The sequence below is a fragment of the Trachemys scripta genome, chromosome 6 (assembly GCF_013100865.1).
Source record: "Trachemys scripta elegans isolate TJP31775 chromosome 6, CAS_Tse_1.0, whole genome shotgun sequence".
Classification (NCBI taxonomy): Eukaryota; Metazoa; Chordata; order Testudines; family Emydidae; genus Trachemys; species Trachemys scripta.
In genome coordinates, this window is record NC_048303.1 from 8,828,977 (window position 1) to 8,843,927 (window position 14,951).

Consider the following 14,951-nt stretch of genomic DNA (forward strand, 5'->3'; position numbering starts at 1 on the left):
TCCCTCCCACCTGCTGTATAAATGTACCCCAAGACTTACAAGGGAAGGGTGAGCTAGTGAGGGACATTGCAGCTTACTGTGTTTATTGTTTTGTATGATGTGTACTATCATGTGCTTTATGTATAAAAGAGCAATCATGTACTAGACTCTGTTAAGTGTCTCTCTCTCTTAAATGCATCACAGCTACTGCATGTCTCCCGAGATATGTAACTGCAAACTCAAAGGTTCACACTGGATATTTAAGTAACTGGGGTATTTGAGGAATCAGCACTGGCTCTGAAGGCCTAGGGCAGGTGGGCTGGGGAGTTCCATTTCTATGAAGGGGTATCAGACTAAGAGTCAGTGCCCCTGAAATGTACCAGAGAGGTCCAGAAGCCCAGACAGGACACAGTTTTGCAGCCTGCTGAGACCCAGGGAGGCTTAAAACATCCAGGAATCCAGAGACCCAAAGTCTTAGCTTCCTCTTGCAGCAGGCTGGTGGGTTTCCAGAAGGGAGCACTCAGCCTGATCTATGACCCCAATCTATTGGACCACTCAGCTATTGTTCTTAACTCAGGAGTGTCCAAAACACAGCCCACCAAATACAAAAATGTTGTCTGACAGCCACACTTTTATTTGATTTATGTTAGAGACCTGGAGGTGCAGACTATGAAACAACTGGTATTGCTCTGTATACCCTGGGGCTTGATGACTTAAGAAACTGCCTGGACATAATTTCCATTATGATAGAATTGTCTGGGGTACTTCTTCTATTTGTTCCTGGGAACGAATTTTCTAGGAAAACGGACACGGCATTTTCCAGTAGACATGTCTCAACTATGAGGAAATAGTTTCTTGTGATCACTAGAGCTGAAGTTTGATATTTTTCAGTGCACCGTGTAGTTATAAGGCACATCTGTTACAGCTGACTTTTGGATGATTTTCACTTGGCGATGTGGAGACATCTACCAGCCAGCAAAGATAGCCAATGGGCTCAAACAGCAGCCCCACCTATCCTGAAAGACGCCAAGGCCCTGACGATCAATTCCAAGAGCACCTTCTAGGCAATGAGAGATGCCGAGACCTGATTCTGTAGGTTGAGTTTGTCCTGTGAAGTTGTGTGAGCTCCCTCTAATCCCATTGACTTCAGCTGAGCACCCATGCTCATTATTTCTCAGGATATGGGCAGATATTAACTGCATATATTTAATGGGAGGTGTGTAGATATCATAGCAATGGTTTTCATGTGGAAACACATATAAAAGCTAACTCTAACAAGTGAAATTTGGAGCTTTTTCTTGTCTTGTGACTTCCCTGTGACTGTTCCCATAACTCAGCCAATAAACAGTTTATATTCAACTTTGCAGTATTAATTGGTGCATTTATTAGGCAGATTAAACAGGGCCTTTGCCTTCATGTCAAGTCACCAAAGTGCCCCCTCCCATTTGTGAAGAATTTGAGCATTGTCCTCTAAAAAGGTTTAGAAAGAAGTCTAGATTGTAGGCCCTAAAGTATGGGATCTGGGGACCAATTCTGTCATAACGCAAGAGCTGCTATACTGGGTCAGACAATGGTCCATCTTGGCCAGCATCCTGTCTCTGTCAGTGGCCCATACCAAAGCTTCAGGGAGAATGGAGAGAACAGGACAATTATGGAGTGATCCATCTCTGTCTTCTACTCCTGGATTCTAGTAGTGAGAGGTTTAGTGTCACCCAAGCATATGGGATTATATCTCAGACCATCTTGACTAATAGCCATTGATCAGAGCTATCCTCCATGAATTTATCCAGTTCTTTTTTGAACCCAGTTGAAATTTGTCCATCATAACATCCTATGGAAATGAGTTCCATAGGTTACTTGTATGAAAAAGTACTACTTCTTGTTTGTATCAAACCTGCTGCCTATTAATTTAATCAGGTGATCCTTGCTTTTGTACTGTGGAAAGGGTAAGTAACACTTTTCTAGTCATACTTTCCACACTATTAATGATTTTATAGACCTCTATCATATCCCCCCTTAGTCATCTCTTTTTTAAGCTGACCAGCTCTAATTTTTTTAGTCTTTCCTTGTATGAAAGTCACATTACATATCCTTGATCATCTTTGTTTCTCTTTGCTGAACCATTTCCAGTTCCACTATATCCTTTTTGAGATGATGCGACCAGAACTGGATGTAATATTCAAGATGTGGGCACACTATGGATTTATATAGTGACATGATATTTTCTTATTATTTTCTATCCCTTTCCTAATAGTTCCTAACATTCAATTAGTCTTTTTGATCACTGCTGCACATTGAGCAGATGTTGTCAGACAACTATGGTGACTCTAAGATCTCTTTCTTAAATGGGAACTGTTAATTTATATTTTCTGATGTGTATTACTTTGCATTTATGAGTGTTGAATTTCACCTGCCACTTTGTTGCCCAGTCATCCAGCTTTGTGAGATCCCTTTGTAACTCCTCTCAGTCTGCTTTGGACTTCATTATCTTGAATAATTTTGTATCATCTGCAAACTTTTCCTTTTCACTGTTCACCCCATTTTCCAGATCATCTATGAATATGGTGAACAGCACAGTTCCCTCTACGATTTCCTGGAGTACCCTGCTGTTCACCTCTCTCCACTGTCCTCGTGCATATTGGTGTAAATCTGGAGGAGCGCCATTGAATATAGTTATTCCAGATTTCCAATAGTGTGACTGCAATCAATATGCTGCTTTATTCCTTCTGTAAAGTGTCTTTCACACCTACCGCACTCATTTTTAAATGTGAAGATAATTAAGCATTGGAACAACTTATCTAAGGATGTGGTAGATTTTTCTCCATTATTCAAAGTCTTTAAGTCAAAACTGGATATCTTTCTAAAAGGTGTGATATATATCATGCAGGAGGTATGGACTTGGTGCAGGAATTACTGGGTGAGTATCTATGGCCTGTGTTACACAGGAGGTGAGACAAGACGTTTACGATGGTCCCCTTTGGCTTTAAAATCTGTGAATCTTCTGGGCCAGATCTTCCGCTGATATAAATAGGTGTAGTTACATTGACTGCAGTGGAGTTATGCCATTTACACCAGCTGAGGATCTGGCCCATAGTCAAATTTTCCATAAATATTAAAGAATAAAATAAAACCTATAAATCTCAGTGTTGAAGAGAACCAGTCAACAGCATCCCAGTAGTCTGCATTTAGAGAAGTATAACTAATGTTCTCTGTACAGACCATCCAAAACATTTATTAATAATGAGCTCGAAGAGGTTATTGTTTTGTTTTTAAGTATTCCATTCCCCCCCTTATTTAATGTACCTACTCTTCATGTTGTTTTAGTCATGATGCGGCAAGAATATAACAATGTTGGCTGGAAGCCAGCTTTCAGAATAGACGGAGGCTCCGATGGGTTTTTGATGCATGCATATATTGAGGTGGCATTTAAATGATGTTTGTGCTTCTCACAATGAGAAAAAACAACACTTCAGTGCCAGGTTTCTTTGATCTAGTGGAAACAGGCTATCATAATATAGAAATAGTTAGCAGAAATAAGTACATTCAAGTGGCTCTATTCTACTTAACTGACTATCATTTGTTCCTACACTCACAAAGGAGGCTTTCATTCTGCCAGGGCAAAGTGAGCACAGTTATTGATGGTTCAAGTATTTATTCATTACATGGATAGTTCTGAAAATATATTTCCCTTGCCTGGCAGGGAGTGGGAAGGTGGGTGTATGGGAGGGGACATCTGGGAAGTGGCAAATGGACTCTGGGGCAGAGGGATAGCTCAGTGGTTTAAGCATTGGTCTGCTAAACTACTAGATGACCACCTGAGGTCCCTTCTAACACTAATATTCTATGATTGTTGGGGATGCCATTTCCATTTTTACCACCCTACTTTTAGGGAGACTCTAGGAAATGTACGCATGGTGCTCAGTTTGATCAATTTAAGGTCCTGGTATTGGGGGACCCCAGATGCATATTCTTTTTCCCCCAATGTTCCTTACTTTGCATTTATAAACATTGAACTTTATTTGCCAAAATGTTGCTCCTTCAATTAACTTGTTTAGGTTCCGGTATAATTTCTCACAGTCCTCTCTGGTCTTGATTAACCTAAATAACTTTTTTGTTATGTGCAGATTTTGCTACCTCAGTGTTCATTTTCCTTACTAGACGATTAACATTAAACACTAATACAAAACCATGAAGTGAGTCAGCCTGTTATTTACCTTTTGCCATGATGAAAATTGACTATTTCTTTCTTCTCTTTGTTTCTGTCCTCTTGCCCACTTTTAGCCAGTTTTTAATCCACAAATGCATCAAATGGGTATAATTCATAGGTGTAGTAAGACAATCAATAGCAATAATCACAACTCATCTAGCTCTGATCCATTACGTTCTGAGGTCTTGTGGTCTAAGAATTAGAGCAGGAGCCAAGAATTCCAGAATTCTAATCCTAGGTGTAATATAGATTCCTCCTCTGACCTCTCATAACTTAATTAGGGTAATATTTGAAGTTCCATTGACAGTAAGAGCACTAAATTTCACTGATTTTCAGTGGGACTATCCAGTGGAGTACCACCCAAGCTTTACACAAATGCGTGTCTATTTCACTGAATTGTTCATTTTGAAAAAAAAAAATCCAAAGAAGTCTAATAAGCATTTTTGTTTTGACATCTTCAGAATGACACTTTTATTTTTGGGGTCAAAATGGCTTCTTGTTTCAAAATTTCCTTCAGTTTTCATTTAAAAAATGCATTTTTTAAAAGAGCCTGAAATCTATATGAAACAGTTTGTCCTGAAGCAATTTTTTCCACTTTCAGTTTGTCAGAAATGTCAACGATGTTTGGTTTTAGGTTGACCCAACATTAATTTTGTTTTTTAGACCTGCCAGTGAACTGAAAAACCTGTTCTCACACTTCTCCTCCTAAGTGTCTATACTACTTTTCAAAATGGGACTAGATCCCTAAGTCACTTACACACATTTCAAAATTTTACTCTTATGACATAAATTTTCTAATTCTGCAATGGTTTCATATTTCGATGCTCAAGACAGCTATGGGCTGGATTTCAGAGGTGTTGGGCACTCATCACTCCATAAATCTTAGAATCATAGAATCAAAGGTTTAGAAGGGACCACAAGAGTCATCTAGTCCAACCCCTGAAAAGATGCAGGATTTGTTTTGTCTAAACCATCCAAGACAGATGACTATCCAGCCTCTTTTTGTAAACCTCCAATGAAGGAGCTTCCTCAATTTCTCTGGGCAGTTTGTTCCATTGTCCTACAGTTAGGAAGCTTTTTCTGAGACTTAATCAAAATCTGTTATGCTGTAGTTTGAACCCATTGCCTCTTCTCCTGCCCTCTGTGGCAAGAGAGAACAATTGACTTATGTAGGTGCTCAGCATCACCAAAAATTCAGGCCAAAATATTTCTGATTACTTGCTTCTGATGTCCATGTTCTTACTATACTGTTCCACAATTTGCATTAGTTACTTCTGTGTATTAATCATACTAAAGCCTTTTACTTTGGATTCTTTGAAATAGTAGGTCAATTTCTTCTTGGAAAAGTCTATGGCTTAAGGAAACTTCATCCATGAAGATCTGATCATGTTTCTCTTTAGATTAAAATAAAAATCTACTTTTACAGCCTAGAATGTCAAAATCTATCCATCCTTTTCTCCCTTTACTGGAGAAAGATTCTAAATCTAGTCCCCGAGGTGAAACATCAGCCAAATTAATGGCAATTCCTATTCTTCAGGGAGAGAGTGACTTAATGAAGAACTAATGGAATCAATAAAGATTTGGAAACTTGGAAAGATTCACACTTGACAACCTCTAGAAATATTCTTTTATTCCTAAGATGTGCTGTTTCCATTGCACTCCACCCCCACTCTGCCGATCCATGATCACAAAATTACGAACTCAAGTAACACAGATGTATTCATTTTTCTTTTGTCTTTTAGGAATGAGCCAGACCTCTGGTGTTTTTGAAAGAAATTAGACTGAACTAATCAGTGTGAATTGTATGGGGAATGTTATGAGTCATCAACAGGAAATTCTGCTTCATCTTTGTTTAAAAAAAAAAGTGAGGATTTTTAAAATTACAGAAAGAAAAGGAAGATTAACTGTGATCTGAATGCAAGAGCTTTCCAGGAGCCCAAATAAGTCTTCTATAAACTGATTTGCCTTTCTGACTGTGATTTAGTAGAGTGACACCTAATTTGTTCTGAGCATCGTTGATGCCTCCAACACAATGGAGGATGACAGCTTGCATAACCTCTCTTTCAGCTTTCATCTCATTTATTCCGTTTGAAGTTGAGTTCCGACAAGAGAGAGGCACAGAATTAATATTACCTTAGATCAGCGCAGTCTCCAGAGGGAGCAGCAAAAGCTTTTCTGGAAACAATAAACCCTTTAAACATGACAGGGGGAATAGGACCTTAGGAGGTATCTGAAAGTATCCATTATTAAAGAAAGAAAAAAATCTGTGGGGGTGACTTTGATTTGTTTTTTCTTAACAGCAAAAGCAAAAATGAACTATTGCCAGTTTTACATACAAATTTAAAGACGTTGTATAGTTTGTCGTTAACATCTATGTATATTTCCCCCTCTTGCTGCTATAGCAAAAGTCTTAGCTATGAGTGGTATTTGCTTTGACTTTGAAATTCCCCTCATTTTTTATCTGGTTCCTTTCTAATTTAAGAAAAAAAAATCAGGAAGGGAAATTCCCATCACATCTGATAGTGTATAAGGTCACATTTAATTATCACAATTTGCATTTTAAATTAATGTCGCACTTTTAAAGTAACTCAGAGGAAGCCAAAGACAATGTGCACAAATGGGTTTTTACAAGGAACAAAAATAAAACCTGAATATATCCATACAGCTGTCTATACACTAATCTAGGGGCTAGAATCTCATCTGCTGTCAACAGGCACAATTCCATTCAAGTCAGTAAAGCTACACTGATTTACACCAGCTGAGAACCAGGCCCTGTATATCTATAGGCAGGGCCGGCTCTAGGATTTTTGCCGCCCCAAGCAAAAACAATTTTGGCTGCCCCCCCCTCCATTTTTTAATTACCCCACCCCTGGCCCTGCCTCAGCTCCGCCCCTTCCCCAAATCCCCAGCCCTGCCTCCTCCCCCCAGGCTCTCAAGCCTTGGAGGGAGGGAGGGGGAGACTCCGAGTGGCCGCGGTGCGGGCGCCACTTCTCCCCCTCCCTCCCAGGCTTGAGAGCCTGGAAGGAGGGGGAGCAGCGGCGCGCAAATCAGCTGTTTCGCGTGCCGTGGCCGCTCGGGATCTCCCGCTCTCTCCCAGGCTTGAGAGCCTGGGAGGGAGGGGGAGTAGTGGCGCACGAATCAGCTGTTTCACGCGCCGTGGCGTGCGAGCGGCAGCAGCAGCAGTGGAGGTGAGCTAGGACAGCCGGGGCACATTTTTAGGGGCAGCAGGGGCGGCATTCTGGCGCCAGCCATGCCCCCCCCTAAAAATGTGCTGCCCCAAGCACCAGCTTGTTTTGCTGGTGCCTAGAGCCGGCCCTGTCTATAGGTGATTGAGACATAAATATTGCAGGGGGAGAGTTACATATGTAGAATATAAATGTTGCAGTTTGTCTAGAATGCTTGGTTATGATTTCTCCTAAAGCAAAACATTATCTCTGGAGCTTTATCAACCACTAGTGACCAGCACTTGAGCTGGGTCTATTCATTAATGAACAATTTAGCCAAAGAATGAAGCCCATGGCCCTTTTTCGCTTCATGAATTTGCTGTGAACCTTGGATTTACATCAGCAGAAATCCAATTTACATTTCAATTGTGATTTCATCGTATCATATCCTGTCACTCCACTAGGAATAATTTCAGGAAAGTGCAAATGACTTAGTAATTTACAACCATATAGTGCCTACCATGCTGAAGCAAACTCTGTGAAAGGATCAGTTGACTTGCCACACAAATGCAGCAACCTCTGGGGTGGAAGGGAATAGTAGTTTAATGGTGCACAACAGCTCTGCACAACAAATTTAGGAGAAGAAACTGAGTGTGCCATAACAACTTAAAAAGAATTCAGGCAGGTAAAATTGAAACAGGGAAGGTAGGTAGGGTAGATAAGAAAACAAACGATATTGCACTTTGGTCTGAATGCCGATGAAAACCACTATGGCTGTGCTAAGTACTAGTGGATGTTTAACAACTACTAGTTCTATAATTGGGATAACTCTTGCCTTTATAATGAGCAGTTTTCCTAGTGAATGGCATCCTTTCTTCTTTTTTTTTTTTCCTGCTCAGGAACTGTCCATGAACAGACCCCTTTTTTTTTTTTTAAATTTTGTTATGAATATAAGAACAGCCAGAGTGGGTCAGACCAATGGCCCATCTAGCCCGGTATTCTGTCTTCAGACAGCAGACAATGCCAGGTGCTTCAGAGGGAATGAAGAGAACAGGTCATAAACTGGCCATGGGGAAGTTCAGGCTTGAAATTAGACGAAGGTTTCTGACCGTCAGAGGGGTGAAATATTGGAATGGCCTTCCGAGGGAAACGGTGGGGGCGACGGACCTGTCTGGTTTTAAGATTAAGTTAGATAAGTTTATGGAGGGAATGGTTTAAGGGTCAAACATAGTAGCCAAAGAATACCAAGCAATGGTAGGTAAATAATATAATGGCTAACAGGGGTCAGGCTGGAGACTCTTGCCTAAATGCTCGGGGTCTTACTGATCGCCATATTTGGGGTCGGGAAGGAATTTTCCTCCAGGGTGGATTGGCTGAGCCCTGGAGGTTTTTCGCCTTCCTCTGCAGCATGGGGCAGGGATCGCTAGCAGGAGGGTCTCTGCCAATTGAAGTCACTAAACCCCAGGATTGGGGACTTCAACAGCAGAGTCCAGGGAAGGGGTAGGGACGATTTTGTGGCCTGCAGCATGCAGGGGGTCAGACCAGATGATCATAATTGGTCCCTTCTGACCTTAAAGTCTATGAGTCTATGAGGTCATCATCAAGTGATCCATTCCCAGTCACCCATTCCCAGCTTCTGGCAAACAGAGGCTAGAAATCACGGTTTTGAATCCCTACCCATCCTGGTTAATAGCCATTAATGGACCTGTCATAACTATAAAGGGAAGGGCAACAGCCCTCCTGTGTACAATACTATAAAATCCCTCCTGGCCAGAGACACCAAAATCCTTTTCCCTGTAAAGGGTTAAGAAGCTCAGGTAACCTGGCTGACACCTGACCGAAAGGACCAATAAGGAGACAAGATACTTTCAAATCTTGGTGGGGGGAAGGCTTTTGTTTGTGCTCTTTGTTTTGGGGGAGTTCGCTCTTGGGACTAAGAGGGACGAGACATCAATCCAGGCTCTCCAAATCTTTCTGAACAAGTCTCTCATATTTCAAACTTGTAAGTAAACAGCCAGGCAAGGCGTGTTAGTTTTATCTTTGTTTTCTCAACTTGTAAATGTACCTTTTACTAGGGTATTTACCTCTGTTTGCTGTAACTTTGAACCTAAGGCTAGAGGGGGATTCCTCTGGGCTCTTTAAGTTTGATTACCCTGTAAAGTTATTTTCCATCCTGATTTTACAGAGATGATTTTTACCTTTTTCTTTAATTAAAAGCCTTCTTTTTAAGAACCGGATTGATTTTTCCTTGTTTTACATCCAAGGGGGTTGGATCCTGATCCACCAGGAGTTGGTGGGAGAAAGGAGGGGAGATAGTTAATTTCTCCTTGTTTTAAGATCCAAGGGGTTTGGATCTGTATTCACCAAGGAATTGGTGAAGAGTCTCTCAAGGCTACCCAGGGAAGGGAATTAGCACATTGGGAGTGGTGGCAGCAGACCAGATCTAAGCTGGTAGTTAAGCTTAGAAGTTTTCATGCAGGCCCCCACATCTGTACCCTAAAGTTCAGAGTGGGAAAGCAGCCTTGACAGGACCTATCCTCCATAAACTTATCTAGTTATTTTTTGAACCCTGTTGTAGTCTTGGCCAACTAATGTATGGCTGATCATACATTAGTTGAGTCAGCTCTGCCCTTTGCATCATTTATTTGTGGTGTGTAGTCAGTCACTGGTGTGTGGTTCACCATTGTAGGGTGAACACTTTCAGAAGAAAAACTAAGAAAGGAAGCATAATCTAGACTATCCCTTATTACTTCTCATCTTTACCCTTATCAATAGCCACTTTCTGTAAGACTTATTGTAGAAATGAATCTTCATGAAAGTATTTGAATACAAGCAGGATGGTGGCCATGCAAACTAGATCAGAAGGACACTTAATGTGTAGGAGTTGGTGTAGAAGAAGGAACAGAGGGCCTTCTTATATCATAGAAGTCCATTCCCATGTAGCATGGCCCTTTGCAATAGTGCAATACACACAGGCAGACAAAAAGGCCTCTAACTGAGATCTGGACTAAAATCTTATCTTTACCAGACAAACATTCCTTGGGAAAACATTCCATCTGAGAGGCATGGGGAGGAAGCTCCACAGATGGAGAGCAGAAGTGGAAGAGAGAAGGGAAAGAGCAATAAATTATTTGATGGAATGTAACAACCGTGCTGCCTGTAATTTGCTACTGGGGACACCAATAGCTGTGAGCCACTATTGTTACCTCTCTGCCTCAGAGAGAGTGAACTTAATTTAGACTGAATGTCAGTTCCCTGCCACACCAATCTGTCTTCCTCACCAGCAAACTCCTCCAGGATCTCCCAACCCAAACCTTGCCTAGCAAATAACAATTGGTGAAATCCTGACCCCAATGTCCTTACAGATGTTCCTTTGCAATTCACAGCCCCGTCACTGTTCCTTCACAGAGGGTATTAAGTTTTCTGCTCCATTAAAGAGTCAGTACATCACAGCTGATTAACTTAACTGGGATAAATACACCCTTCCCTTCAAACACAGCACCAACTGGGTTATAGTAACCATAAAACAAGTTTATGAACAAAAGGATGTAAGTTAAATGATGCCAAACAGAAGGAATAAAGATAGAAATGGTTAAAAAACAAACAAAAAGTAAAAAAAAAAATAGTGGCTAAGACCTAATTTAACAAGCTAATATCTTTTTTTTTAGGATAGTTTCCTCACCAATTTTCCTTGACAAGCAATAGCTGGCTAACTTTTTGCCAGGATCCCCACAGTGTCCAAGCTGCTGGTTTTACTTGTCTCCTCAGGTGAAGGATGGTCCAAAGTCTTTCTGTGTGTCCTTGTATCTCAAATCTACCTTTGTTTCAAGGGGGTTCAGTCTCCTATCTCCTTGAGGGGCCAACTCCATCCTGATTAAGATGTTTCTTGGGTTTGTTCCAATATGGTGTTTTCTGCTGAAATTTTACAAAGTAAATGTTCTGTTTCTGCAACCTCTGATACAAATGAATAGTCCACTGAATTTGGCCATACTTGGTTTGAGGTGCTGGCCTCTTTCCTTTGTCTTGAGAAAACCTGTTTATCAACTCCCCCCGACATGCCTGGTTTAAACACGTTTTAGTCAGACTTTAAAGCTTAATATCTGTGAATATCCATAATTCCACACTGTAATCATCTCTTAGGCTTGGTCTACACTGGGGGTGAATCGATCTAAGTTACACAACTTCAGCTACATGAATAACGTAGCTGAAGTCGATGTACTTAGATCGACTTACCGTGGTGTCTTCACCGTGGTGAGTCGACTGCTGCCGCTTCCCCATCGACTCCGCCTGCGCCTCTTGTGGTGGTGGAGTACAGGAGTCGATGGGAGAGTGCTCGGGGATCGATTTATCACGTCTAGACTAGACGTGATAAATTGACCCCCTGAGCCCCGCTGGGATCGATCACCGCCTGCCGATCCGGTGGGTAGTGTAGACATACTCTTAGTGTGCTATCTTGAGGAGGTCTCAGCTTCTCATGACCAACCCTGCTTAGCTTGCTCTCAGTCAAGTCAGTTCCTGGACCCTCACTTCCAATTAAGTCAGTCACTCCTTTACTTTTTTGGGTTTGCAGTCTCCTTCAGTCTCCTGGCTGTTTTCTTCCAGGCAGCCTGGTACGGGGCTGTTACCCCTTTGCTATTCCAGGCCTTTCACCTCCCTTTTCTTCTCTGTACTCGCCCCTTTACAGCAGGCCTTATTTCCTCTGTTGAGTGTAGCTGTGGGGGCCTGCCTCCATGAGTGGCAGCTATGTGGGGTTGGGATCAAGCTGCTTGCTTGTAAACAGGAGACACTATCCCTCCACATCTATGTTCAATATGGGATTTGTAGACCCCATTGCACATACCCAGCATTTTCACCTACATTTCACAATGATATTCTTGACCAGAGTGTTAGTTTTCAAATGATAGCTTGCAAGGCATATTTTATACCAATAGCATTGCAGTAGTGTGTAGGGTGTGAATACAGGGGTGCCTAGGGTCACACTGGCATAGTTATTTTACGTGTAGTAAGTCACTGAAATATGATGAAGTGGAGGTGTTATAAATGCCAACAATCAGATTTTAAATCTGATCTTTAAATGTGTCAGCATGTAGTGAAGATGGGGAGAAAATGAAGAGACACTGAAATAGTTTAGAGCTTGGTTGCTACATGATGCACTCTCTGAAGAACAGTCATCTGCGATAAGGGGACCAGAACAATTCTATAAAGCATATAGAACTGAAAGAACCACAGTAAATCAGAGCCCAGAACCCCCATGAAACAATTCTGAAAGATACTTGTTTGAATTTAGATTTTGTTGGACTGTGTAAGGCCGAGTTAACACTTAATAGAGTTAAATTCCAAGTTAGACATTTGAAAATCGGAGGACAGGTTACATAATAATTAGACCTGGCTGTTAGGATATAGATATTCAGGCCTGTCTGCAAAGGCCTATACTTTAAGAATTTGGTGTATTCTTGTCACTAAGCTAGTTATAGAGGTATAAAAGAAAGAATCAAAATCACTGTCTGCCTGTGTAAGAACCTTAAGCAGCAGAGGTCAGCCATCAGCTGGGAAGTGTATGGTCACATCCTTACATTCCAAACTTGTCACATGGAAATAAGGTGCTATTGGGCTGTTAGGAATATCAGGACAGGATTGTATTCCTATCACTTCCAGAGAAAGGGAAGAACCTAGAAGATGTAAAAGGAAACTTAGTTTGAGAGCATCCTGTCTGGCAAGAACTCACTTATCAATAGCTGGGATGTGAAATCCTCATTTCTGTATTGTTCTATCACTGTAGTCTCCACTTCCCTATTGTTTGTATAATCTCTGTCTGGTTCTGTGATTGTTTCTGTCTGCTGTATAATTAATTTTGTTGGGTGTAAACCAATTAAGGTGGTGGGATATAATTGGTTAAATAATCATGTTACAATATGTTAGGATTGGTTAGTTAAATTTCAGTAAAATGATTGGTTAAGGTATAACTGAGCAGAACTCAAGTTTTACTATATAGTCTGCAGTCAATCAGGAAGTAAGGGGGAAATGGGAACAGGGAATGGGGGTGGGAGAATTGGAATCATGTTTCGCTAAGGGGGGGAATGGGAATAGGAAATGGGAACAGGGACACAGGCAAAGCTCTGTGGTGTCAGAGCTGGGAAGGGGGACACTAAGGAAGGAAACTGGAATCATGCTTGCTGGAAGTTCACCCCAATAAACAATTAATTGTTTGCACCTTTGGACTTCGGGTATTGTTGCTCTCTGTTCATGCGAGAAGGACCAGGGAAGTGAGAGGGTGAAGGAATAAGCCCCCTAACACTGGCATATGCATGGCACCTATATGCCAAGGAGTGAAAAGTGCTTTACAAACAACCGTTAATGAATTAATTAATTGTACTTGTGACTAAACTGAGGTAGAGGAGGTTAAGTGATTTGCCCATCACATGAGGGAAGAGTCAAGAATAGGCCTGAGGAATCCTGACCACCCGGAGTGCATTTAGGAATGATTTGTAAGGAGTATGCACGTTACACAAACATACCAGTGTGTAACATACAGAGTGAAAAAATTAGTTAACTACTTTAGCCTCTCTAGTGTATATATTTATATGGCTCCATTACTATAGCATCTTAGCACCTCTCGTAGTCATTAATGTATTTATCTTCATAAATGTGAGGTAGGGAAGTGCTACCATCTCCATTTTATAGATGAAGAGTTGAGGCACAGAGAGACACTAAGTAGTTTGCCTCAAGTGACATAGGAAGTCGGGAGTGGAGCACAGAATTGAGCCCAGATTTCAAGCTAGTGCCCTAGTCACTGAACCATCCGTCAATGTCTCACTTTTTTTATCCACCTTTTCCCTAGCTCCAGACCACATTCCATGTCTGTGTGACTTGTTAATGTCACCAAGCATTATTCATCGTGATGTATGTCACATGGAAGTTAACTCAGCACCACTGCATGTTAAATATATGTTGATTAATGGTACTTCCTTCCCCTGCAACAGGCATGGACTTGCTATTTGTCTAATAAAATATACGTGACACTAATTATTATTATTATTTCATGCCACTGTTCATTTCCTCACTAGCGGGGGAAAATTTTAAGTTCGTTTAGTCACATTAATTTTCATTACTGATGCTAATTCGCAAGTGGTTATCAACTTTTAATAATATTACAACCATCTAAATCATTATTTGGGTGTTTTTATCAGTCCATAATCAGCTAAATAACTGATTTCTGTTCCCATAAAATAGTCATTTCTGTCACAAATATTTTAAAGGGTGTGTGTGTGTGTGTGTGTGTGTGTGTGTGTAATTTTTATGAAGCCTATAGAATTAGCAGTGGTCTTCTCCCCTCTGGTTTACACTGCATTGTACATCCTTCCAGAAAAACATCCTGGGCTTTGATATCTCATGCTCATTTTTTCCCCTCTACAATTAGTTTTGACTATATAAAAATTGCAAAACTCAATTACAAGCATGTGAATGTCTTAAAATGCAGGTTTGAGGATGCACCATCCACAATTCTGTTTAGGTTCTGAACCCAGCCAGCATTTCCATGTGAGCAGACCTTTGAGTCTACGCAGGGCACCATTGAGTTCATGGGGCTTTGTGCATGTACAGGT